The sequence below is a fragment of the Ixodes scapularis genome, unplaced genomic scaffold, assembly GCF_016920785.2.
Source record: "Ixodes scapularis isolate PalLabHiFi unplaced genomic scaffold, ASM1692078v2 PGA_scaffold12__126_contigs__length_90152505, whole genome shotgun sequence".
Classification (NCBI taxonomy): domain Eukaryota; kingdom Metazoa; phylum Arthropoda; class Arachnida; order Ixodida; family Ixodidae; genus Ixodes; species Ixodes scapularis.
In genome coordinates this window covers 39,649,601-39,676,342 of record NW_024609838.1, presented here as the reverse complement: position 1 = coordinate 39,676,342, position 26,742 = coordinate 39,649,601, and the positions used below count along the sequence as shown (strand labels likewise).

At 46.4% G+C, this 26,742-nt stretch overlaps 1 protein-coding gene across 1 annotated transcript in view; it reads right to left on the bottom strand.

Annotated features, from left to right (window-relative positions):
• The window catches only part of LOC8053728, a 161,048-nt gene that overhangs the window by 64,831 nt on the left and 69,475 nt on the right, over positions 1–26,742 (bottom strand). The window contains exon 2 of the mRNA XM_029976163.4: positions 9,596–9,677. The gene's annotated coding sequence lies outside the window, so the exon portion shown is untranslated. The remainder of the gene's footprint in view (positions 1–9,595; positions 9,678–26,742) is intronic.

Here is a 26,742-nt window from a genome sequence, read left to right as displayed (position 1 = left end):
ATACTACACTGATTTTGTGCCCCACCAGCCCTTTCCCGAAAAGAAAAAAAAAAAAGAAAAAAAGGTGAACTGAAGTTGTATACCGTATATTCAGAGCGATAGTCTGCAAACTTGCAATGTTTAAAAATTGAAATTTTTCGAGTTGATCGCTATACGCAGGTGCACACTATACAATATCTTGTTTCTTCTTATTTCTTCTTTTTGCTCAAAATCTTTCATTACGACGAAAGTGACGGATATTGTGACTTGCAGATTATGCTATTCATTTCTTTACTATACAAGCTTCTTTGTGAGCTAATAAAAAAAGAAGACTTCGGAGGTGTGTTGTGTATGAGCATGGACTGATGAATGTTTACCCGGTGGGGACCGAATAAACATAATTTTGTTTTTGCGTCTATAAATACACCCAAGTGCGGATCGTAGTCTTCAAAACACAATAATCTCCATGAAAACAGAAGGGAGAAACAAAAATCGATAAGTGTCCATCAGCATTTTACCACTCAGCCAGTAGTTTCCACACGCACTCACGCGTACCAAGGTATAAACAGACCCACCCGCGTTTATTTCCCTTCCCACGTCTGTATACGCACACCGAGAGCTGACGTCCACAGCTGCGCGAGACTACACCACATAAACAGGCGCGAAAAAAAAAATATGTATAGAAAGCGACCAGCTCAAGCCCCCAAACTCCGGCAGAAATTAAGAGTGCATTCGGGCCGAACGCAGGCAACCCCCGCAGGAAGCAAGCGAGCGAGCGAGCGGCCGTCGGAAATTCGGGCCTCGTACAGCTGCGCATAAATCAAGCGGTCCGCACGACTTCTTTCTCAGGCACCCGTTTTTTGCTCGAGTCGACCACACGCGGCACTTCGGGAGAACCGAACACGCCGCCTTGCCGATGGTTCGACTGCTTTAGGCGAACCCTCGAACCCTGGATGATGTAGCAATGTTCGACGAAGTTCGGCTTATCAACAGTGTTGCCTGACTTCAACGCAAACACTTTCGAATTTCGGGAAACAACTAATTAATTACACGCCACCTTGCCGACGGTTCGACTGCTTTAGGCGAACCCTCGAACCCTCGAACCCTGCATGATGTAGGAATGTTCGACGAAGTTCGGCTTATCAACAGTGTTGCCTGACTTCAACGCACACACTTTCGAATTTCGGGAAACAACTAATTAATTACACGCCACCTTGCCGACGGTTCGACTGCTTTAGCGCACCCTCGAACCCTGCATGATGTAGGAATGTTCGACGAAGTTCGGCTTATCAACAGTGTTGCCTGACTTCAACGCACACACTTTCGAATTTCGGGAAACAACTAATTAATTACACGCCACCTTGCCGACGGTTCGACTGCTTTAGCGCACCCTCGAACCCTGCATGATGTAGGAATGTTCGACGAAGTTCGGCTTATCAACAGTGTTGCCTGACTTCAACGCACACACTTTCGAATTTCGGGAAACAACTAATTAATTACACGCCACCTTGCCGACGGTTCGACTGCTTTAGCGCACCCTCGAACCCTGCATGATGTAGGAATGTTCGACGAAGTTCGGCTTATCAACAGTGTTGCCTGACTTCAACGCACACACTTTCGAATTTCGGGAAACAACTAATTAATTACACGCCACCTTGCCGACGGTTCGACTGCTTTAGCGCACCCTCGAACCCTGCATGATGTAGGAATGTTCGACGAAGTTCGGCTTATCAACAGTGTTGCCTGACTTCAACGCACACACTTTCGAATTTCGGGAAACAACTAATTAATTACACGCCACCTTGCCGACGGTTCGACTGCTTTAGCGCACCCTCGAACCCTGCATGATGTAGGAATGTTCGACGAAGTTCGGCTTATCAACAGTGTTGCCTGACTTCAACGCACACACTTTCGAATTTCGGGAAACAACTAATTAATTACACGCCACCTTGCCGACGGTTCGACTGCTTTAGCGCACCCTCGAACCCTGCATGATGTAGGAATGTTCGACGAAGTTCGGCTTATCAACAGTGTTGCCTGACTTCAACGCACACACTTTCGAATTTCGGGAAACAACTAATTAATTACACGCCACCTTGCCGACGGTTCGACTGCTTTAGCGCACCCTCGAACCCTGCATGATGTAGGAATGTTCGACGAAGTTCGGCTTATCAACAGTGTTGCCTGACTTCAACGCACACACTTTCGAATTTCGGGAAACAACTAATTAATTACACGCCACCTTGCCGACGGTTCGACTGCTTTAGCGCACCCTCGAACCCTGCATGATGTAGGAATGTTCGACGAAGTTCGGCTTATCAACAGTGTTGCCTGACTTCAACGCAAACACTTTCGAATTTCGGGAAACAACTGAGTATTTTATTAAGCACTTTGCAAAATTATCTTCGATTGTTAACAAATATCAATCGATGAATGATAAATTTTCCTTTTATCGAGAAAGATGGTAGAATAAACGAATATAAAAGCAAATATGTGTGTATTTCATGCTCTAGTTAGTTTATTCATGTGAAACAATGAAAGGATACACGCAACCAATATTACACTTTTGCTGCGTCAGGTGGCGTCAAAAAAAGAGGGGCAATGTTCATCGAGTGTATACTGTTTTAAATTAACGAACGATCTCGATCATTAAAAGGTAGCGCTTGCTTTTATGAAGTGCCATACCTAAAAAGCAAACTCATGTATATTAAATTAGTTCTGTCGCAAATTTTTAAAACATTGCGTAGAAATCGCACACCACACATCGAAAGAACTTCCCCGCTCCTTGCCAAAAGTTCGAAGGTTAGCCGACCCAGTCGAACCTCGAGTTTCGACAGAAGTTCGCGACATCCCTACTCACGACTCATCCATTTTCTTCGGAGGGTCGGTATCGTCGACGACAGCTGCCGCGGCATACCACAAACCACACGGACTAGAGCGACGGTTGCAAAAGGACCTGCTCTTCCGAACTAGGGTTTCCGCGAAGTTCTGTCGACCATAGATTCGACTAATGCAGCGAAACCTTCCACATCTAAAAAAAAAGAACGACAAGTTTTACTTTTCCAGTGTTGCCTGACTTAGTTCTATAAAGTCGTTACCAATGCCTACACAATATAGCATCAAATATAATTTTTTAATTATTCGCTTAGTTCGTTAATGTGAAACAATTATACCCTATTAATATTGTCCCCCTTCTCCGCCAATTAACGTAATCTTGTTTTCACTGTCCGCACATCCGTGCATTTGAACACCTCTCTTGTTATACAGCTGTTGCAACCTGTCCCTGCCTTGGCAGCTCTGCGTAATTTAATCAATAGTATGCATTCCATATTTATTAAATCGGCCTTCGGGCCCTGGGACAAAATAAATTAAATTAGCTTTGTAAATAATAATATTAATACTTGAACTTTAACCAAACTTAGCGTTTAAGGTTATTAAGAAAAGAGTAGTTGAATCTGGTCGTATTAGAACTTCAGCTCGTTCGCGACGGATCCCGAATCTTAAGAAAAAAAAAGTCGGTAAGTCGATGTGCACGTTTCTTCGTGCTAAAGAAAAAGAAGAAAAAAAGAAAAAAAAAACACGATGGGCATAAGGAATAAGCCACGACATGTTTCCTGCACGCAGCGGAAGAAGGGAGCAGCGGATCAAGGGAGGCTGCCGCGCTCACATCCGCACAACCAACGTGATCCTTTTCTGCCGAGAACCCCCTACGACGTCTCCAGCGGCAGAATATCTCTTCATATTGGGAATTCCCGGACACTCCCGTCCGCACGTACACAGTGAGAAATGCGGCAGACGCAGGAAGGGTGTGTGTGTGTGCCTTCTCGGGGTGTGACAGTAGTAAAGGTTGCGTTGCCCGGAAGGAAAAGCGATGTTGGACTCGTCTAGAGCCTCAGCTCTAGACGAGTCCCTCGACGAGACCTATAGACGTACCACACTTACACGGAGCACATCATGGATGCAGGCTCTGATCGAATACCCAACTATAACTCCGTTTCACACGTGAAGTCACGTAAGCAGCGTCAAAAGGGCAGCATCATGGTGTGTGTCATGTTTCTGTATGTGTTGTAGATTCGCTGAACCAATCGTAAACAATAAAAAAAAATAGACCCAGTGACACGCGCTTTTGACGTTGCTTGATTAGTCCTATTAGTTCGTAGCGTCGGCTGCGTATAGGCGCCAAAGTCAACAATTCTTACGCTCATTCCACATGCCTTCAAAATTTTGCACGTTTTTTTTTTTTTTTTCGCCGAGCAAGAAGTTTCCACTTTAGAAAAGCTCCAACGCCTACACCTTTTGTCCTGCAGTGTTGAAAAACGCTGTCACCCAAGAAAAGCGCCGTTACCATCAATTTATAAATAAAAGGTAGAGCGAAAGTAACGTCCGTTAACTTTTTAGCAGTACCAGTAACGCGTTCCTTTTTTTTTATATTGAAGTAACGTAAGTCGGCAACGCGTTTCTCTGTTTCGCAAGCAACGTATTTTGTTCATTTTTTTTTTTCGGTAGCACCTGCAACATTCTATTGACTAAACCAATCACGGACAAGAGACGTCGTCTCCGCTGTTTTTGGCGGGTTTCCACGACGATAGATGGCGGTAGTCACCCTCCAAACTCAAAAGGAGGAAGAACCCTGAGTTTGGAACGTTAGTTGGAATGTCCCAGCCGTTCCAACTATCGCAAAAGCTGTCAGTGCCAACGGTATTGTATTTTTGCTGAGTATATCCCTAGTGAATTATATGCTCTGGTCGCAAACAAAACGCGAACATTCAGTGACTCTACACACGAAACCACGTCCCGCGTGTCGAAGTAGTGATACATGGAGGACAGCTGTCAGAAGACAAAGAACAATATAAACGTCGAGGAGATAAAGTCTGTAGAAGCGTATTGATAGATCCAAGTCAAATTTATTGTACTATATACACCTTTTTTTTATTTACTTTTGTCCCCTGGCCACGTGGTAGACATTTCCGAAATGGGCGACGAAAATAATAGAACACTTAAACTTGCAAATAGTGTAAAAAAAAAAAAAAAAAACCCTAAAGGTGAGGCAAAACGAGAATGACTTACGGTTACGCTTATATCCTGAATGTCTTCTGTTGGCGTACCGACGGCCCAAGCTATGTTTTCCCCCATACTGGAGATGACTGCATTCAAAATGGCGGCATCTTTGCAGAAAAGGTGTAGAGGTGAAAAGCGGGAAGTACTGTTATATCCTAAAATGGCGGCGGATATCGTCTCCTGGGGAAGACCTTCCACAAGCTTCTGCATCGTTCGTTCCACAACGTATTGTTTTTGGCAGACAATGAGTAGGAGCCCTTTCTGACCATGCGCGGTGTGCAGGACGCTCAAATGTGGCGACACGGCGTTCTTGATAAGTGTGAAGCATGGGAGAAGGCGTGTGGCATATTGGCCCTCGGGAATGACTACCAGCCCCAGAGCTCCGTAATCTGTCGCCGATGACATAAGCGAAAACTATCGTCTAGCGAAAGAGAAACAAAACAAATGATAATAAAAGAACTCACCATAAGTGCGCGAGCGACGGAGACGAAGCAATCGCCACGCTTTGAATGGGCCTGCTACGCCCACGGGCCCGTGAAAGTGAAAGCGCCGTTCAGGACAATATCCCGGTGATTGTAGCATCGGCTTTGCTGGCACTTCGAGTCGAAAAATGACATACTTTCCACGAATATCCAGTCGACAATTGGCGAATCCATTGCGAATGGATTCAACACATCACATCGTTGAATCCACTGCGAATGGTCTTTGTGTGCAAGGATGACGCCGTGTCGATCACCGATGTGGTTTACCTTTCCGTGAGTATACTTGTTAGAGACGAGCTGTTCCATATTCAGTGAGACAATCTGAACGTCGTGGCTGCATTTCACGTCCTGAATACAGAAATAATCACCGTCGCGAAGCTGTTCGTCAATAAGCGTGTCAAGTAGACGGACGGCCGCGTATTCTGTCGACTGAAAATTACAATACCCTCTGATGAGGCGCACGAGGTGGACGAAGGTAGCGGGCTTTCAGATCACAGAGTTTATACACAATCTGAAGGGTCTTGTTCTTCGCCGTGAGACGTACGGGCAGGAGCACGGGGTAACAAATAGAGTATAGTGTAGCGCCACGCCCTCGCCCCTTTGATAGCGCCGCAGGCAACTTACAAGATGAAGTCTAATGCTCGTTCTGCGGGGGCGATAAAAAGATGGAGAAGCTGCACGACCGGCCGACGCGAAAGTCGACCGTTAATCATGACACGGCAGCGCAAAGCAGCCGAAAACGTCAAAGTATCAATGAAAGTATCGATAGTATTTTTGTTTCCACGTTTCTCGGCCTCACGAAATCAGCTTCACCGTTGTGCGTGAGAACGTGAATTGAATGAGCGTAAGAATACTAAGTAAAACTAGTAAAACATACCAAGGGGACATAATCTATCTTGAGGAAAAACAAAATGGTTAATACCGCGCTGACAGGGAACTTGCTGGATATTAATATTATAGCATTAATATGCCAGATCAACATAGCGACACAAGATCGATTACAATAGCCATACTCAGGGACAACTTTGTGGCATTGCTACATTAGACTACGCAACATCGGTCCGAGATCCCGGTCATGCCTTTCTTATTGATGCATTGGAAGCTATCCAGAACAGATTTGCTCGAGTCTTATTCACTAATTACGACTACGCAGCTACTGTCACTAATATGAAATCAACCTTATCACTCCCACCGTTATTTTTACGTCGGAAAATTTCACGACTCTCCTGGTTTCACAAAATTGATTTTCATAACTCTATACTACGAGACAAAATAATTGTACGCCCACTTTACGTGTCCTCTCGCCTTGATCATCAACGCAAGGTTGGCATCCCAAGCGCTAACACATTACATTCCAATCATCTTTTCTTCCTCGTACATCCCAAGAATGGAAACTTTTTCCCGGTTCAATTACTTCCATCACGTACTTGGAGCATTTTAGATCTGCATTAACTGACCATGTTCTTGACGAGTGCGTCTAAACTGTATTTTCTTTTATCCTAATGTGTTTTTGTTTTTGTTTTTTTAAATTGTAGCGTCATATTGCTGCTCTCCCCCTCTGTATTGCATTCGGGCCCTGAGGGAATAATAAGAAATGCAGAAAATAAATAATAAATAAATCAATAAAGAGTGCGCGTGCAAAGTTTAAACCAGCGCTCAAAGCACCCGTTCCTTTGACTGCCACAGAAAGTTGTCCCCCATTGTGACCAGAAACAAGTAACTGCTACTCAAAATACACGCCTCAAACTTTTTTTCGTTTTTGCGGTGTATTTTTTAGAGAGTAGAAGTTAAAGTGTTAACAGCTGCGTTAAAGGGATAATGCAAATAATTTTGGACTGGGATAAATTGGGATTTTACTGATCGCATATCGTTTAGTGTGCCAGAAGAAAGCTAGTACACCAGGGTAGAAAGCCAAGAGCCTGTTTTTTCGATACGAAAATGTTAATGGAGCGTACTATTCCTTATCTCATTTTCTTCGAAAGCTATCCGCGCCCTTTCACCGTGATGCACCCGCTCGGTCGTATGCACTCGTCAGCAATGAATCTATCCACGAATATTTCAATTCACGTTCGTGGTGAACGAATGCCGTGACGGAGCTTATCATCACTTACGACTGACAAGTTCCATAGTTAGAATGCAATTAAATGCAAAGGTGCAAGCGAGCTGGACAAGACCGGTCGCGCACCAGTCACCCAGCTGTGTTTGGAGATTTGTGTTTGTCCTTTGTCCCTCTTGTTCCCCTTCTCCAGGGATTATTTTCATCAAAGTTCCATAGTGTGGTTAGAAAGCACGGTGGAAGCTTGAAGTCCTCGCCCCCGGTGCCCAAGCACGTTCTGACCACGTTATTTTTCATTTTCCTTTCGAGTTTAAAAGTTACGGACGAAGAAGATGAAAAAATAATTTCATGGTCCCTCTAACAACACTTAACTAGACCTTTGTAGCCCTTTGTCTAACGCAATCCAGACAGAAAACAATGAAGCATACATGGCGTGAAAGGCTAATACCGCCTCCCCCCTCTGTTTCTCTCTCTCTCTCTTTTTCCCATTGTCTTTTTTTTTTTTTTTGCTGCGATAAGGACAAAACACGGACGACACAACTAGCCTGAACGCGCGGTCACCAGTTTTCCTCAATGTTTTTTTTTTCTCCACAGTTAAGAGGCTATTATTAAAACTACTATACTCGTTTTCATCTCAAGTAAAAAAAGAAGTTTTCTGCGCACTGTTCATACGCCGGGCGAAGTAGTTTTTACTAGATTTAGCTGTCGGAGGAAGAAGCGGTTCTTTTGGCGTTTGAGACGTGTACGTTTTGATACGCTAACAGATATCTAATCTAAAGTGCACCTACAGTTAAACTTGAGGAAGAAACGAGAAGGGATGGACAAACCCTTCTCGCTTTCTTCCTCAAGTTTAATAATCCATACCAACCCGCTCGTCCTGTCCTTGCACCTACAGATATCTTAATTCTGCACATAAATGGGGAAACTAAATAATGCTCCCCGAGGATTCTGACTCTTTTTGCTACGGTTCTTGATAAGAAAACGAGCATATGACAATGGAAGGTGTGCATATGCGACGGAAGAAACTATGCCGGTAAAGTTCGTTATTCCACGCTAAGAACTGTTGAAGTGTTAGTCAAAGCGAAAGAGCGTTGATGTGGAATCGATGCCACTCGCGACCCTGCAACGGTCTACGTACGTACAGCCTAACACACGTACTATTTCAACTAGGGCTGAAGGTCGATTAAACATTTTACCCAGATTCATCACGACTATTTAATCGATAATTTATTCGATTAACCGGTCGCGTTGACCTCCAACCATATAAAAAAGGTCTCCAAACAGCACTTTTTTTTTGTGGGTACTTATTATTATTTATGGTGGAATGCGCAGTCTACATCTGACGCTGTATCCCCCCCTCGCCCCCAAAGAAGAAAAAAAAGCAATCCAATTTAAAAGTGCGATATTTGTACAATATCTTTTTTAAGCCTGATATGTAGTTTAGCGTGGAATACAGAAGTGCTAGCTGAATCCTAAAGTACATAAATGTACACCAAGTATACTAAAGTAAACATTTTTACCTTCTCGCCGAAATTTTTAATTCAAAATACAACCGATTAACCGATCACAAAAGTGGATCATGATAAAAACATTAATTAATTAATCGAAAAGGTTTATCAATCCATTTCCTAGCCCCGATTTCGAGCGTGTCATCCAAAGCACGACAATGCCGAGTTGTGGCCTGAAACACGTGCCTGGAGCCGGCAAACGACGCCAAAATAACTTTTTTTTCAAGTTGGTTGGATGGATCGCTCCTCGTCTACTATGACAGACAAAACACCGACGCTGCCAAAAAAAACAATACAAAACAAAACACCCCAGTTGACAGTGTAATGAAAGCTACGCACACGTTGGAACAACCGTGCGTCCATTTTTTCTTCACGTGATCACGCACTCACCCGTGCCCACGCAGGGCGGAGGGCAGGGTAATGTGACGTGTAGTTCCCCTCTTACTGACGGCTTTTTCGTCGGCGACTCGCGTTGGCGCGACACCAGAAAAAAAAGAGGAACACTGACTCACCAGAGAGACGATCTCGGCTTCCTTCATCACGTGCCGTCGCCCAGGAGGCGGTCGAGGAGATGGATGGGACCCATGGGAAACCCTGTAGGACGCCAACAGAAAGACAAGAACCACTTAGAGCGACATACCAGACGCAAACTCTAGAGGCTCCGTATAGCCGCGTCTTCGGACGAGCGGCCACGTTTCTAAAGATCTTAGTCGGCGCAAATTAAGGCACGAGAAAATTTAATAGCTCCATTTCGATTGCGACCTACTGTTTCGGGGGTTGTAGGTTACCTCAGTGAAGCTAGAGGACCCCAACAATGGTTTGGCACGAAAGGCGTGTGAATAGACCTTAGCTAAAAAAAAAAAAAAAAAGAGATAATAGAAGACACTTTAGGCGTATAGTGCAGTTATCTCCTTGCACGACTGTGCGTATAATCGGTCCGTGAAAACACGATACGACTAAGCGGTGTCTGTTCTGAAGCCGATCCCGTTATGTTCTTGGAGATTCAATGCAGTTGCTGGCACAGAGAATAAAATGAACCTACCGAACTTTCGAAAGCGTGGATATGCCCTCGCACGCCTCTGGCGTCCGGCCAAACTAAACGCCATCGCAGGCCCGCGTCGCTAAAGTAAAAGCCGTTCAGCTCTACCGCCGTTCTCCAACCTCCCCTCGCGTCGAAAACCAACGCTATTCTCCGCAACCGGAGACGCGACGCTTACCATACTTCACTCTTCAAAATGAGCGAGAGTCAGTTACGTGCGTGCACGCACGTACACATAAGACATTCAAATGGCGGAAACCTTCTGCCTTTCAAGCAGGCGCAACGCGGTAAGTTATACGACCAACAGCCGGCTGGCTTCGCAGTCGCTTCGAAGTTGGCGAAGTATCAACGAACCGGCGGCTAATGAACGATCAATTGGTTGCATGCCACGCCGCCAATTCGGGTTAGAATTGAGGGTAAGAGCGAAGCTGTCACGCAGTTACGACTGCGTGGAGGCAGCCGCTTTCACTTTGACGTCGATAAATTCGGAGACATTTCGGTGGCAACATATGGACTTTCGTCGGAAACCTCGAGATGAGAATCCATTCGACGCCTTTCACAGTGTCAATCTAAAAACACGACGCCCGCGGGAGGGTTCCCCTACGCATCATTAGGATGAAAACGTAAGGCCGTGAAGATCATTCGAAACTCTGAAGAGGTGCACTTCATCCCGAAATTTACCCCGTTTCACGATTCGGCCGCCAGGCCGCACCAGGTTTCGCTGCGCACTTGGAAAGACGATATCTCCACACTTTTCACCATCGCATCTTTCTTTTTCCGCTGGGTGGCGTTGCCTACTCTGAAGTTTCGAATAATCCGAGTCACACTTAAAATATGCGTATTTATTTAAAAGATGCCGTCGTTCGCGGAGCCCTCCAAGCCGGAGTAAACGCGTGGTAAGCACGTTTGTACTCCTACTTCAAATAGCACTATCACGTACTTAGAAAGTGGAGGCGTTGCTTTCGCTAACCGCACTATAGACCATTACAGCGGTCATGGGCTGTGCCGTGAATAACGTAGTCTGCACTGCATTGATCTGTACCGTGCAGCCTCTTCCAGTCTGTTACAGTAGTCGTGTGCACCCTGCACTCGTTTTCAAAATCTTTATAAACTGCACAATGTAAAATTAGTGTCGCAAAAAAGTAGTATGTCAAACGAAAAAAAAACAAAACAAAGAACCGAGATTAGTACGTGACCAACTGACATCATTCATTATGTTGAAGTCGCAATGTCGACTAAGCAAATATGGAGGCGCTGTCCCGCAAGAAACTTCAATGAAACAGAAGAAGAAACAGGAAAGAGGCAAATAAAAAGTTAGGGTGCACACGCTATATACAAACACGAGAAGACAAAGATTGTGGCCCAAGAAACGAGGCCACGTGCACCTTTCAAACCGAGTAGTCTCCCCGAATAGCTGACGTCACCCAGCAGAGAAAATGACAGAACAAATCAGCTCTTAAAAGCGCAGACCACTTAAAGACACGAGCCAAGGGAGCATCAGCAAACGTGTAACCAGAGCAAAACCAAGAAAAAAAGAGAACAACGTTATCGATAACACTAAAATACCTACGGAGCAAGATTCAGGTCCCTGACAAGAAAGAGAAAGGATCCACATACAATGGCAAACGAAACACGAAAAGAAACCCAAAAAAGTATATCAAGTCCCCGAGTAAAAAAAAAAAAAAAAAAAAAGAAAATAGGAAGAAAAAACGGAGCAGCCTGCAAAATGTTTTACATTCCCGTAGCTCAGCTGTTACGGCTAAGAGCTCGTTCCGCAAACCACTCAAACGCCACAACACCGCCCCGGGAAAGCCTAAAGGAACGACAAATAAAATGAGTACTGCAAACAAAATGACCAAACCGTCCTACGATGCCCGTCGAGATAAGGCAGCGCAAACAAACAGACCTGATGTGGGGGGGACTGGGGGGGGGGGGGGGGGGGGGGGAGGGCACGGAAGAGCGACCTGACGACTTCCATTAGCGTAGCGACGTAAAACAGTGCCGTCTCCAAGTCACCAGAAAATAAGCGAGCTCTCTGGCGCCAGGGGAGGGGGCGTTTCCGCGGCAGTTAAAAACCACCAGTTGCGCGAGCGGAGGCCGCCAGGGGGAGGCAGTATTGATCGGGGCGCGCGATGGGAAATTGAATAGCAGCGGGCGGTTGCCCCTGCCAACAGGGAAACGAGGCCAAAACACTGACCGTTCCTATGCCGTGTACTATGCCGGGCCGGCGTATGTCCGACTTTTACAAGTTGAGCGCCCAGGCGCGGGCGACGAACTTCCTCTACAATCGATGGTCAAAAGCCGCCGGGTATCCCTCGGCGATTTCTCCTTAGAAACTCGTCGCGAGTCACCAGCACGCTACACACTACGTGGGCGTTCTTAGCCGTCGCATCGCAGGGTCGGGCTTTTCAATCAACAATGCAAAGCCGCGATCACGTTGCTGAAGCCTCATACAAAATACAGTCTGCAAACATGTTCTAAGTATATATACATAAGTAGGAACCAAACATTCTTCGAAAATGTTGGGGGTGTGTGCGCAGATTATTCAGGTTTCATGTCTACAGTCAACACCGTGTCTTTTATATGACGTGCACGCGCAGTGGGACTGAGGCTTAGGTGACAAGGCGACGCGTTATTGAGAGACCGAGGCTGTTTTAAGTGTAGTTAATCGGTTACTATCCCAAGTAGACTTTTGAAATTAAATTAACGTCAAAGGCCTCGAGAAAAAAAATACATGCGCTGAGTGCGGGGCGAGCACAAACCCTGATAATGAAAAACGTGATGGAGGACGAATATTTTGTTCGTGACCGCCGACCACTTCCATGGTTCACTTCCATAAACTCGTTTCGTACCGTCATTAAAAAAACAAAAAGGGAAATCGAGGGCATCATAGAAAACTCCATGAAGTGGAATGTTTTGTTCGCTAAAACTTAAAAAAGAAGCTCAGAATTTTTTTTTTCGTGTCAGTTTGGTTTGTTTAACAAAATATATATACAGGGTGCGGCCGTAAAAACTTTGACATTTGGCACGCCTAGCAAAAATCGAATTTCAAACGTACATACCTGAAACTGGGCACAAGAACGTCGTTTATTCCAAAGATGTTTGCCTATTTTTTTCAGACGTCTACTCGGGAGTAGCGAATTATTAGAAAGATGACAAAAATGGCAGACGTGCATTTCCTATGGCCTATACCCGCCCGTTCGCCGTCTGCTATCTAATTCGCGACGCCGCTCCCAGGTGGCGCACTGAACGCAAAAACGCCGGAAACGCCACACGTAAGGCTGGTGTCGAGCGAGATAATCGTGATAAAAAGTGATTCTACCAAAATATGTGAATGATTTTGCCCTTTTACTTGAAATTTAGAAACTGGCGGACGCCCTCGTTTAATAAAAATATGTTCTAAAGCAGACGAACGTGTGTCTTCCTTTGTCGTCTGCTTATCTGTTGACGGGTCCGTTCCCGGTGAAAGCTCAACTTTGGAATCAAGAGTGCCGCTGCTGAGGCATCTTGATTGTTCCCATTTATTGTTTTTGTTGCACTATCTTCTGCACTTATTATCAAAATATTTTCCGCGCCGCCCTGCGATGCCGCAATAGTCGGCGAGTGAGTGTGCCCAGGCAGTCAAGTGGTACGTGGAGCGGAACTCGGTGACCACAGCACAGCGAAAATTTCGCACTGCATTCCATAAACGCCCGCCTTCACGCCCGACTATTTTGACTTGGGCGAATCGTTTTATGAGTGGAGAAGACTTTAAAAAGGAGAATCCAGTCAGTGAACGTGAGAGCCTGCTGAAAAATGAGGAGCTCATTGAAGCGGTGCTTGCTGTCTTCGAGAGTGACCCGCAATTGTCAACAAGACGAGCAGCCAGGTTGTTTGGAATTTCGGAAAAAAGCGTACGACGGATTCTGCGGAAAAATAATTTGCGCCCGTACAAGATGCAAGTTGTCCGAGCCCTGCACGACGGCGACAACGTCCGACGTTTAGAATTTTGCAAGGCGGAGTTGTTGCGAATTAAGAGCAACCCGGGGCACCTGCAATTTCTTTTGTTTAGTGACGAAGCAAACTTTCACCTAGATGGACGTGTGAACCGCCAGAACAGCAGGATATGGGCTCGCGATAACCCTCATGCCGTGGACGAACGGCATCTCCATTCACCGAAGGTGACAGTGTGGAGTGGGATTTGGCGTGAAGGCATAGTGGGCCCCTTTTTTTTCGATGGCACCGTTAACGCAGATGCCTACTTGGACATGCTGAAGACGGAAATGATCCCTGAGCTTGAAAGGTACCACATGACAAAAGAAAACTGTATATTCATGCAGGATGGGGCGGCTCCCCATTACGCAAAGAGTGTGAGGGCATGGCTCAATAACACGTTCCCTCGGCGGTGGATGGGTCGGGGATCAGATTATATGGACTGGCCTCCACGATCCCCCGACTTAAATATGTGTGACTTTTTCGTATGGGGATTTATAAACGGACTTGTCTACAAGAAGAGGATCCCCAATAATCGAAGAGCTGAAAGAAAAAATTGAGGGCGCGTTCCTCGAGATGGACGATGGGATGCGCGAAAGGGCTTTCCTGGCGTACGAAGATCGACTTCGGCTTTGCTTGTCTGTAAGCGGCGGGCACATCGAATCGGCCGTACCCTAGTCGTTTAAAGGGCCGCTGCAGCATAAACATTATTTCGAATCGCCGTGACAGAAAAGGCGTATCAGGAGATGTATTTTTCAAGAATAAACAATTGAATGAACGCACAACCTCCACTTCCTGACGAAATTTAAACTATTAGTTTCCCTCTTACTTTCTCTCGTGCTGCTTGCCGAACGCGAAAAGCAAAGTAGAGGTTGCTAATAAAGGTACCAATGGGAAACCAGCAAAAAGACGACTATCTCTTTCAAATACCAGCCATTTTATCCCCGGTCATCCGAAATGATTCCAGCGCCGTAATTATTGCTCCAATTAATATGCTTTCTTTTTTTTTTTTTACAAAAATGTCTTGCGACATGTGTTTTAATTATACCCAAGCTGTATGAAAAAAAATTACTTTATGTGTTACAGCGGCCCTGTAAAAATCAGAATAAAATGATAACACAAACCGAACTTGTCTGCAACGGTAGCAGCACCACTTGCTGGTATCAGGCTGTAAATAAATGATCTCGTCGCATCATGGTGTCTTCTTGCTTGCATGACGATCTGTCAAAACTTGACTTGAAACAGGTAATTTCAACAATCTTTCATATATTTCGTTTAAATCACTTTTTACCGCGATTATCTCACCCGACACCAGCCTTTCGTGCGGCGTTTCCCGCGTTTTTGCGTTCAGTGCGCCACCTAGGAGCGGCGTCGCGAACCAGATAGCAGACGGCGAACGGGCGGGTATAGGCCATAGGAAATGCACGTCTGCCATTTTTGTTATCTTTCTAATAATTCGCTGCTTCCGAGTTGACGTCTGAAAAAAATAGTCAAAAAACTTTGGTATAAACGACGTTCGTGTGCTCAATTTCAGGTATGTATGTTTGAAATTCGATTTTTGCTAGGCGTGCCAAATGTGAAAGTTTTTACGGCCGCACCCTGTAGGTCCATTACCTTCCGGCAGACATGTACAAGTTACTCAAAAAAAGTTATTAAGTTAAGTTACTGAGTATTGACGTCAAACGTAATTTGAGTAGAAGAGAAATTACTCAAATAGAAAGTAATTGAGAAATTTACTAATTACCGTAAAAAAGTAGCGAATTACTGTTGAAAGTTACTTTTATTTTTTATTTTTTTTTATGGTAAAAAGAAAGTACAGAGGTTTTGATCGGTTAGCGAAATTGTGCTAGCCAAATACAAACCGGCTTGCTTTTTTTTTTTTTTTTTTTTTTTTTTTTTTTTTTTTTTTTACAGAAATGCTTCCATAGCTGGTTCTGCTTCTGAGTGCCTAATTGTTTTGTACTTTCTTGCTTGTTTGGTCAATGATGTACTCCGAATGTGTCATTTGTACTTTGAGGTTTAGCACTGTCTGGGTTAGATTTTTTTAGACAGTGTTTGCTTGTTTACAGTGTTGCGTAAAACACATCCAAAAAGTACTTAAGGTAAAGTACAAAGCAAATGAGAGGCTACTTACTTCAAGTAAAGTAGTAAATACACCGGGTGCAATGTACTTGAAGTAACGTATATAAATGCAATATATTTCAAGGTAAAGTACAAGCACTTTTAACATAATTTTTCATGATGCCCTTTCATTCCCTATACAGTGTTTTTTTTTTTTTAACTGGTACTCATTGTGCTAGGGGTAATCGGGGGTGCATCAGTGTTTTATGGAAATGGCAGCAAATATTGTAAATGGTCAAGTCGCCGCAAAGTAGTTGTTTTACTGTCGCTGACGAGCTATATGACACAGTCAACTTAAAGGCACTTATTTCCATCGGTCTTACAGCCGCCATTACTTCAGAAATGTCCAGATGACGTCTCGAAAGAGCGCGTTTTCACGAATACCTCCATTTCTTTTTTTTTTTTTTTTAATTTGGGGATTGTACAAAATAAAGTCAGGAGTTTTACTTTCCTCGGAAAATACAAGTACACGTTCAGAGAATTTACTTCAAGTAAAGTACAACTTTTTTAAACAGTAGTACTTCAAGTACCATGTACATAGAGTACTACCCAACATTGCTTGTTTATTATTTTTTATATAAAAACGTTGGGGGAATTTCTACAGGTTTCTCGAACGATCTATGAATCTTTCAAGATCTACATATTCTGAGTTTTGGGAGGAAAAGCAACGTAAAAGGGTAATCTTTGCGTTGCCCTTTAGCACGCGATTCTCCGAGTACAGCAGAAACTACGGGAGCACAAGAATAGTTTCAGAGCAGGTGCTGCATTTTGTTGCTTCCTTTGAGTGAGGATGCAGTGTGTGCACCTCCTGTAGTGGGCGAGAGTTTCTACGTTGGAGAGAAGCGGGGACCAGCCCTGTCTTCAAATGGGTCAAGCCTCCTTGAACTTCGGGACACAGAGAGACGCCAGTCTTCGTGGCTAATTCCGCGGTTACTCGGCATCTCTTTCGTCGTGTCTGTTCGCTCCCCGCGCCTCGTAGGAGTGTTGTTGCAGGGGGCGGGGGGGGGGGGGGGGGGGGTATTGACCTTTCAAACCATTTTCTTCCCCCCCCCCCCTTTTAATGCCCCATGCTTCTCCCTCTTTGCAAATATCAGCTGATCTTGGAACATCTTATCTCCTTTGTGCACGAGTATTTGTTGATAGGCAAAACAACCACCAAAATTCGAAAGTAATTTGTAACTTGAGTAGAAGTTACTCAAAAAGTAATTAAAGTAAGCTACAAATTACCGAAATAAAAATGTAATTGAAAGTTACTAAACTACTCAGAAAAGTAGTTAAACTACACTAACTTGAGTAGAGTAGTTGAACTACGTACAAGTCTGCCTTCCGGTAAGTGGGCTTACCCGTACTTCATATTATTGGCCGATTCCATTTTCGGTCGCAGCTGGCTCCCGACACACTTTATTAGGATTCGGAACGGTTGGTCTGGTATACATGCACATAAACATATAAACGCGATACGGGTCAAACAGCAGGATATCGCATCCTCCCATTATATTCGGCGCACGTTGACGCGGATCGTAATTAATGCTTCGGCAGAACGATCAAAGAAATGAGCGCGGCACAGATCGATGCATCACATCTGCTGTACTCCCGACTTCCCGGGAAAATATCGCGACAGAGAATCGCCGCCGTCTACGAGCGATGCAGCTGTTTTTCTTCTTGAATTACGAGGTGCCCGTTTTTTCGTCGCCTCGAGTATAGTTTTGTGGATATCGCATCTCAAAGTTTTGTTTCGGGGGTTTACGGCGAAACCGAAACTACCGGTTCAAGCATGATGGTAATCCTCCTTGTGATCAGCTGCACAGCCATCGCGTTACGCAAAGTTAATACCGCGGTACCGCAAAACGAACGCAAGACCAGTTCGGATCAGTCAGGTAAGAGCAGTTCCGATCAGTCAGGCTGTTTCAAGGGGCCATGAAACGATTTTTATAATTTCGCTACCATTCCAACCCGATATCGTTTCATGACCCATTTGAAGGACGACGAATAAGCTCGGTTTTCTGCAGAAAAGATAATCTTTTTGACGCCATTTTCTCCTAAACTGCGCGGGGAGGCAGATGGGGGAAAAGTAAAAAGTTGAGATGATGTAGGACAGAAGCAGGGGGGCCAAAGTGGAAAGCGCGAGATGTGCGTCGGCCTCTAAGGCGTGCACACAAAATCAAGTAGTAAGAACTCCCCCCCTCCCCCCCCCCCCTCCACCCAAAAAAGGGTATTATATCAGGCAAGCCCGATTCTTGGAAACCTATTCAACTTCAAAGTATTATACTGATGAAATCGCCGCTCTAGTGTCGGCAACTACGGGATTATAACCCCTCCCTTTCTTTTTCCCTCCCCCCCCCCCCCCAAAAAAAAAAATAAAAAAAAAAAAAACGTTGCGAAGACGTTTTTTATTACGTCATCCCATTCATCGGGCAACTATGTCCAATTTCGATCCCTATCCCGTACATCGTACTTATATGACGGGGTCTAAACAAAGGTGACAAAAATACAGCGTACGCTTTGTTTAAATCGATAAATTCGTCAACGCCAAACTTGTATATACCGACCCGTACATCTAACTTGAGCACAGAGGCTGCCGAACTTCATTTCGAAGCGTTCAGTCTTCCGCCGCGACGGGTAATTTCGTTTGGAGACTTCCTTCGCCTTTTTCACGTATCTTTCTGAAGTACAAGCAAGTTATTGTTGACACGCCGGACAAACTTGCCAAAAAGATAACAAGAGGGCGTAATTAAAAGGGAAAGGAGGGAAAGTGGGTGGGTCAGGGAACAGGGCTCGAGCGCACGCGCACGAAGTATTAAACGTACGCCCCTTTCTCTAAGGTGTGAATTATCTCTTATCTCTTCACACGCGACCCAGTTAGACGCGCGCAAGTGCTCTAAAACGCCGTTCGCCAAACAAAGCCTAAAAGTGAGCTGGAAAACAAATCTGACCTTTGCTGATGTACTATACGCCCCGCCCACAAGCAAATCGCCAGAACTTACGATCAAGAAGAAAGATAAGTTCGCGACTGGTCTACGAGCAACAATGTGGCGCAGGCGTGTGAGGAGACCCATATAACTGCGTTTCCCCTGAGCTGGCAGTGCGTTGGAAGTTACGCGATAGTTGGACTAGAGTCTGTCATGCGGCCATGTTGGGTCACGCGGTCATACACAGAGCGGGGTCAGGTGATGAAAGGGAGGCGGCTGATTGGTCCGGCTAGCGCCGAGCTTCCCGCCGTCCTGTCAGCTTTGGGGTGACTGTAATATATGAAGGGAGACCTTATCGACACCGTGCTTTAGAAATTGTATCGCGGCACACTTCGTAGGGCGGACCGCCCCTCGCGTACGCCCTGCCGCGATTACGGAGACACTTTTGAAAGGGTGAACTATACCCAAGACCCCCCTACAACGATCAGATTAAGCGGTTACAAGAAGGTAATTAGGGAATTACATTGCACTTTAGCTCTACCAATCTTGGCCTCGATTACAGCAGATTCCTCTCATTTTCTTTCCTGAAACGTATTCCATTTCGATGCTACCTCAGCGGGTGTGTCCCGCATTTTCTTCGCCCATCTGTGTTCCTTTGGGGCCTCTTGTCGCACTGCTGTGGCCGCCTTAACTTCACTGTCGAAACAGCTTTTTGGTGTGTGCTTCTTTCTTCCTTTTTTTTTGATTTTGAACTTCTCTCTCTTTTAAAAGTGTTCACTATATCGTCAAATGTCCATTCTCTCTCCAGTTGGCTGGATAATATAGTCTCAATTCGTTCTGATACTTGTAGTTGGGCATCGTTCAGGGTCAGCATACTTTCTCGTTCCAGAAATTATTTCTCTCGTTCTGCTGCACCCCCGTTTATTTTAAGTCGATTATGATTACCTCCTAAGCTTTTTCGTGCCTTCCTCGTCTATTTCCATGTCTCCTAATTTGTTATACAATTGGCTCGAAATTAGACAGCGATCAATTGTCGAGTGCGAATTGTTTTTCTTCCACGCTATTTTCTTGGGCGCTGACAAGCACTAGATCAAGAGCATCGCAGAATTTCTGTAGAATTTTCTCTATAGAATCTGTATATCCGTCGAAGTCTCCTAAGTGTTCGTTCATGTTTCCTAAGATAGCTATTTTCGGTTTAGTGCCGAATTCTCCATCTTTAAAAATACGTCTCAAGTGATGTGCATTTTCCTCTCTTGAATCGGTTCCCGTCTTCAGATATACAAATCCTATGCGCGTGTCTAACCATCTGATATTACCTTTTAACCACATGCAGCGTTTACTCACCCTTTCCTAGCCCTGTCCTTTCACTAGCGCTGCCAATCCGCCTCTTTCCGGTTCCCCTTCACATCGATTGCATCCCACCCAAAAATAACCTGCCAAGTAGGGTGGTTTCTACCTATCTCTAAGATGAGCCTCCACCAATCCATACATTATATCTCTTTCCACTTCATTCTATTTTTGCCCTCCTCCACGTTTATAAATCCTATATTAAAGGGATACTGAACCAAAGAATTTAGTGCCCATAATAAGTGGCGCACGTTCTTTCCACCAGCCAGCAGCCGCCGGTGTGCGCGAGCACACGCAACAAAAATGACGTCACAGACCTCCATTCGCGGTTGAGATGACAGTGAAATGCATGGGCTTCGGACTAAAGGAGAATAAAGACAGGCTTTTCATCTCTACAAGTGAAAGCTACGTGCTTGTTAGACCAATTCATCGCTTACTTTTTGCACCAGGCACCACTGTGTAGATGAAAAACTTGTCTTTATTCTCCTTTGGTCCGAAGCCCATACATTTCACTGTCATCTCAACCAGGAATGGAGGTCTGTGACGTCATTTTTGTTGCGTGTGCTCGCGCACACCAGCGGCTGCTGGCTCGTGGAAAGAACGTGCGCCACTTATTATGGACACTAAATTCCTTGGTTCAGTATCCCTTTGTTGCTTACTTTTTCCTTGTCCTGCGAGGTTTTTACCCAAACTACTAATTTGCATTTGAGCCATCTACCGGAGGGCTCTGCGGGCTCCTAAAAAACCTTTGCTATGCCGCCCATCCTTCGCCCCAGCCCCCACCCGGGGAGGAGGGAAGGGGGTCGGACTTTTTTGGTATATTTCCCTGTTCACATTCATGACCTCACATCCTTTCTTAGTGCTCAGTCTCTTAATGGTCCTGTTAGCCTCCTGGACAGTCCTCTCTGTACCTACTCTTCGGCCTCTTACATCCGGGACAGTGCACATTATAATGTGCACCATCCCAAAGGTTATGACCATCTGCTTCACATTCTCCTCGATGAGCGTGTGTGGCCAGGTCCCTTCCCCTTCTCCCCAGGACGTCATTCAATCCCGCATGCACCACCACAAAGTTTTCCTCCCCCTTGTTCACAGTCAGCATTTCTACTGCCGTGTCCATCACCTTCTTCATCTCCCTACCTGGGAGGGCTACAACCTTTACTCTCCCATCGCCCCCGACTCTGCCGGCGATCCCCACTGTGCACCTGGACACATTGGAGCTCCCTACCACCAACACTCTCTGCCCACTTCCTTTCTTGTTTTTCCTGCATCGCAGGTTTGGTGACTGTCGGAATAGGGGGCTGCCGTTGCACCACCGTATTGTACCGCGGTCTCGCTGCCTGAGACGCCATACTAGGGTATGTCCTGTGCCATCTCGCTCTCTACAACCGGCACTGCGTCAACTGCTCCTCCCTCCGTCCCCTGTCTCTTCATCTTCTACAGCCCACGTCCCACCCTTTCTAGCTCCCTTGCCCCCGCTTATCGCCCTTCCTTCTCCTTCGTTAACCTCACCTCCAGCTCTCATTCCAATGCTTCATGTTTATCTTTGTTGGACCTTTGCGTCGCCTTCACCTCCTCTAGCTGACCTTGCCAGGCCTCCTCTAGCACATGTCGCTTCTTTTTCTCTTCGTTCAATTCTGTCCGCATATCCATTAATGCCTCTAGCTTAACCGCCCAGTCTCTCTCTATCCTCTCAAAACGTACCCTAAGATATTCGAGTTCGGCCCGCTTCCCCCATTCCTGCCTGAGCTCACCGTTGAGCTCCTTGACCTGCGTCTCAAGCACAGCCCGCTTCTCCCTTTCCTCCTTGAACTCCCCCTTAAGCTCCTCAAATTTAGCCGCCCACTCTCCTTTCTACCCTCGTAAAACGGACCACAAGATTCTCACAGACGGCACGTGAAGCTAAGCTCTCGAATTCGGTCTCCTCTAAATTGTACCATTGCTTACACTCTTCACACACACTCTACCAACTCCGCTTCTCTCTTACTCTTCCGTCCTTTAACGACTCATCACCGACCCAAATCTAAACAACGCCTGACCGTCATGGCCTACTCGGCTGCCCGTGCACACGCTAACCTAAATTCTTGCTGTTATTTGAAACTAGCACCACAACACCTCGTTCGCTCCACTAACAAAGCTTGTAGATGCTCCACCGAGCGGCCTGCCAATCGCCCTACTGAAGGCACACAAAGCCGTCCGGGGGAACAATTAACACAACCACTGACGAAGCCAATTATCCCGCCAAATATTCAAACAAAGCCCTTTCACGTGATAACGAAAAACAAATAGAACTATAAACTATTTTTACTCACTGTCCCTAACGTTATTTATCTGTTTAAAATCTCATGCAAACAATCACGCGAGAAACAAAGAAAAGAAGATCGAAACTTGACTTCGGGAATTCGGGAGCTTCCAAAAACACGTCCGATCAATCCAAGAATCCGAAAAAAAAAAAAAGAAAACAAAAAACAAAAAGAAAACAGTGACGGCCCATGGATGGACGGATGAATGTATGATATTGGTATGCTCTTTGTAACGGGCGGTAGCTTGCGCCACCTAGCCTAAGAAAATGCTTTCCTCCCCACTTACACACACAATTTCTTTCCCTCTACACCCCTGCAACTATCACCGGGCAGGGGAAAAGTTCCACCAGGCTGGCCTTTGGGGCATCGGGCAAATACAAAATAGAAAGAAAAAAGGAAAACTCACCCCCACCTTCTTACCCCACCGAGGGAGTCGCCAATTTTCTAATGGTCAACCTTGTTCCGGTTCTCTCCAAACCCAGACCCACTTAGAGACAAGGTTGAGACTTTGGGCCGGAGTCACGCGGGAGGGAAACCCAATTTTCCTCTGTCCTCTCCGTCTCCAGTTGCGCTAGTTGCTTTTACCAATTTCAGTTTTTCCTAGTCTCCTCCCACCAATGCTCTAAACCTCCTCTTCGTTACCTCAACCCTTTTATAATCCACCCTTCTATCTCCTCCACCGAAAGCCAGGGACCCCTCTACGTCTATTCTCCCCTCAGGGAGGGCAGGATTAAGCCTCTTGCACCTCAAAACCAGGTGTTCCATGGTTTCGCTCTCCATCCCAGATATGCAACAAACTGTATGTATATCTTCGAACTTTGCTCTAAATTCTTCGCTCTTAGTACCCCAATTCTACCCCCAAATAGTGAAGAGCTCAAACGCTTAAAGCCCGAACAATGGCGGCCACCAATGTTGCTTGACGGGGTTTCGAAAGCGGTCTGTAGTGGCTATCGTAGTACGGCGTAAGCTTCCATTTAGCTAAGCCGCTCAAATGGCCAGTCGGGCCCTTTCAACCTCATTTCATGCCAGACGGCATAGGGGGGAGGAGAAATGCGAAACGCAGACGATCAGCGTAATCGCCAATCCGTGTCGCGCAGTCAAGGACGCGGAACAAAGGGCCGTCTTCCTGCTAGCTGACCCGAGAGGATAAAATGGAATTAACGGGGAGAGGGGGAGCGCATGACGGCAGAGCAACAGTGCCAGCGCAGCATTCCACAGGAGGAGAGGTCAGACAGTCGACGGAAGCAACCCTCAGATCCGCAGACTCGTCCTTTTTTATAAGCCGCTGCTGTTTCTCGTCTGCCGTGTCGACTGTGGGCGTTGCTTCAGCTCGCGTCGACAGGGAGGCGTTGGACGAAAGAAAACGCTGACGATCGAACCAAGCGACCGAAACGCTGCTTGGAAGAAATCGTGGACGCGAGCCAAGAGGCAGTGCCGACTTCTACGCCGACGTTTCAGTGTATAGCGTGCTCCCTGGTCTGTCGCTCTCCACAGGCCATGAATGAGAGAACGTCTTTGGTAATGACGGCTTGGACACGAGCAGTAATCAAGGCCATTTCGCACGTACGTCCCAGTTTAAAATCAACACTAGGAACCGCGCTGATGCAGAGGTGACTCGAACGAAATTCAAGTGTGGGGTTTTTTACGTGCTAAAGAAACGAAGGGACATCTGGCACGCCCCAGCGGAGGACTGAAGATTCATTTTTACCACTCGGGGATTTTTTGACGTGCAAACAAGAGTTCTGTTACACGGCGCCTTCTCCACAATAGGCCTCCGTCAGATTGCGGGCACCTCGGCCGAGATTCGAACCCGCCACCTGGAAATCCGTGCGCCGGCTCTTTACATCGGAGCCACCGAGGCGGCTGTGACCTCAACGTAACTTAGTAAGCATACTGATGCCATTGAGCATCAGCTCATGGTCGCTAATATAGCGCGAAGTCGGCACAACATTAGCAAGGTCGGCGCAATTTAAAGCGCCGACTATGATAGAGCTGAGGTAGCGCCGTGACGTATGTTTGAACAGGCTCAAGTTCCAACCACGCAAGGTTCTCAGCATGAAACCTTGCTTACCGCACACGAGGAAAAACTCAACGCCGTAAAGGCCTCTTCGCAGACACAGTGCGGTTCATACTGAGCGCTATATCAGTCAGCAGCGCTGACCTCGCGTTTACTCGGCGCTGTTTTTGCATTATAACAGCGCGTATACAATAAGACAGGCTCAATTCATGTTCGAGACAGCTCCGTTTCTATAGACCTCTGCATCCCTTATCCCGCGGGCCAAAAAAATGCCGAGTCACTGAGCTGTGGACGCATGCGCAGCGTTTGATATACAGCACAACAGAACTACAGCACATGCTCAGAAGGCGTTCCACAGTCCAGCAGACAAAGACGCGGCGCAAAGAAGGCGATTTTATGCGATGGTCTATAGGAGAGCAAGTTCGTCTGCTTCTTTTGCAGGGGTTGGTTTGACGTCAGAACGTTGAGCTCTGGGCGGCTCTGATTGAAGAATAGTGGGTAGACCTCAAAGCAGCTTGCTCTGAGGTCTCCCCGTTATCCTTCAATCAGAGCCATTCAGAGCTCGGCGTCTTTCTGACGTCACCGCCACCGCTGGAAAAGAAGCAGACGATCCTGCGCTCCGCATACTCCGTTTCCCTTTAGTCCGACTGCAGTCTACGCTAAGATATAACTGAGCCTATCGAGCAGCAACGAAATTGCATCGTCATGGCGCTCGTCATCTTCGTACGTTTGCTTATCATCGGTTAAACCAATCAAACAAAACAAAAATAAAAGCGCAGGATAATGGGTCATTCACATTGTGCGATTGATTCAGCCCCGGCGAGACCAAACGCACAAAAACGACGAACGCCGTGATGATTAACTGATGGCGCTGTTTGCTTGGCTGAATCGGGATCGCAACGATGGCTGAGGTCGGACTCGGAGTGAAGCGCATCTCATGTGTGAACCCGTCTTTTTCTGTAGAGAAAAAAAGAAAAAAGAAAAAAAAAACGTCAACGCGCAAGACGGAAACCCTGAAGCGCAAAACGTGACTCCTTTTTGCGGTAGCCGAGATGGCGAGGCGAGAAACCAAGGTGCTACAACCGGAAGCGCCGTCAACGTCCCACTCACGCCAGACCCGACCCAACCCAAACACCGCACACACAGAAGGTGCCACCAGTTCATTGCCGAAACGCTCGAAATGAATGTGCCGTGCGCGAAGCAAAGCCTCTCCCCTCCCTCCGAGGAAGGTTTATATAGAACAACGAGCAGACCGGAACCCGTTAGGCCTAGCTCGGTCCACTCCGCGTTGGGCGCCATATCGGGGCCCGGCATCGGTCGGTCGGTCTCCTTCCGACGCACCACAATGGTGTTGGCGCCGGGTTGCTTCCTACGTTCACGCAGCCTCCCCGCGTGTACAACGCGCCGGCTTACACACGCAAACAAACGCGAGCCTCTGTTCGCGGCTCGATGACGTCACGTTATCGGGAGCTGCCGTCGCTCCTCTCGCGCTCCTTTTGTTGCTGCCGTCGTTCTCCGCGAGAGAGAGAGAACGCGCTGTGCCGTGGCGGCGGTTCGCCTGGGCTCCTTCCGGTCAGTGGGAGAGAACCTGCGGCTTCTTTTGCGACACATCGCGTACTACAGTAAACAAACTTTTCTTTTCTCTTTTACGGGGATAGGCGTGCGAGGTAATGCGGCGCATCCCGTGTGTGTTTGGTGTAGGGGATTACGTGATACGGTGTCATGTCACGTAATGTCAGATGACATCGTGACGTCACAGAAAACACTTCCCGCTAAATGCAGCCGGAAAATTTTGACGTCATCCGCTCAATTCAGCCAAAAACAATTTTTTGTCCGCTACATTTAGCGGAAATTTCTTTCTCACGTGACGTCGCGGTGTTATGTAACCATGCCACGTGGCGTGGTCAAGTGACATTACACCGTCACGTGACATCGTGAGGTCCCAGTGTTA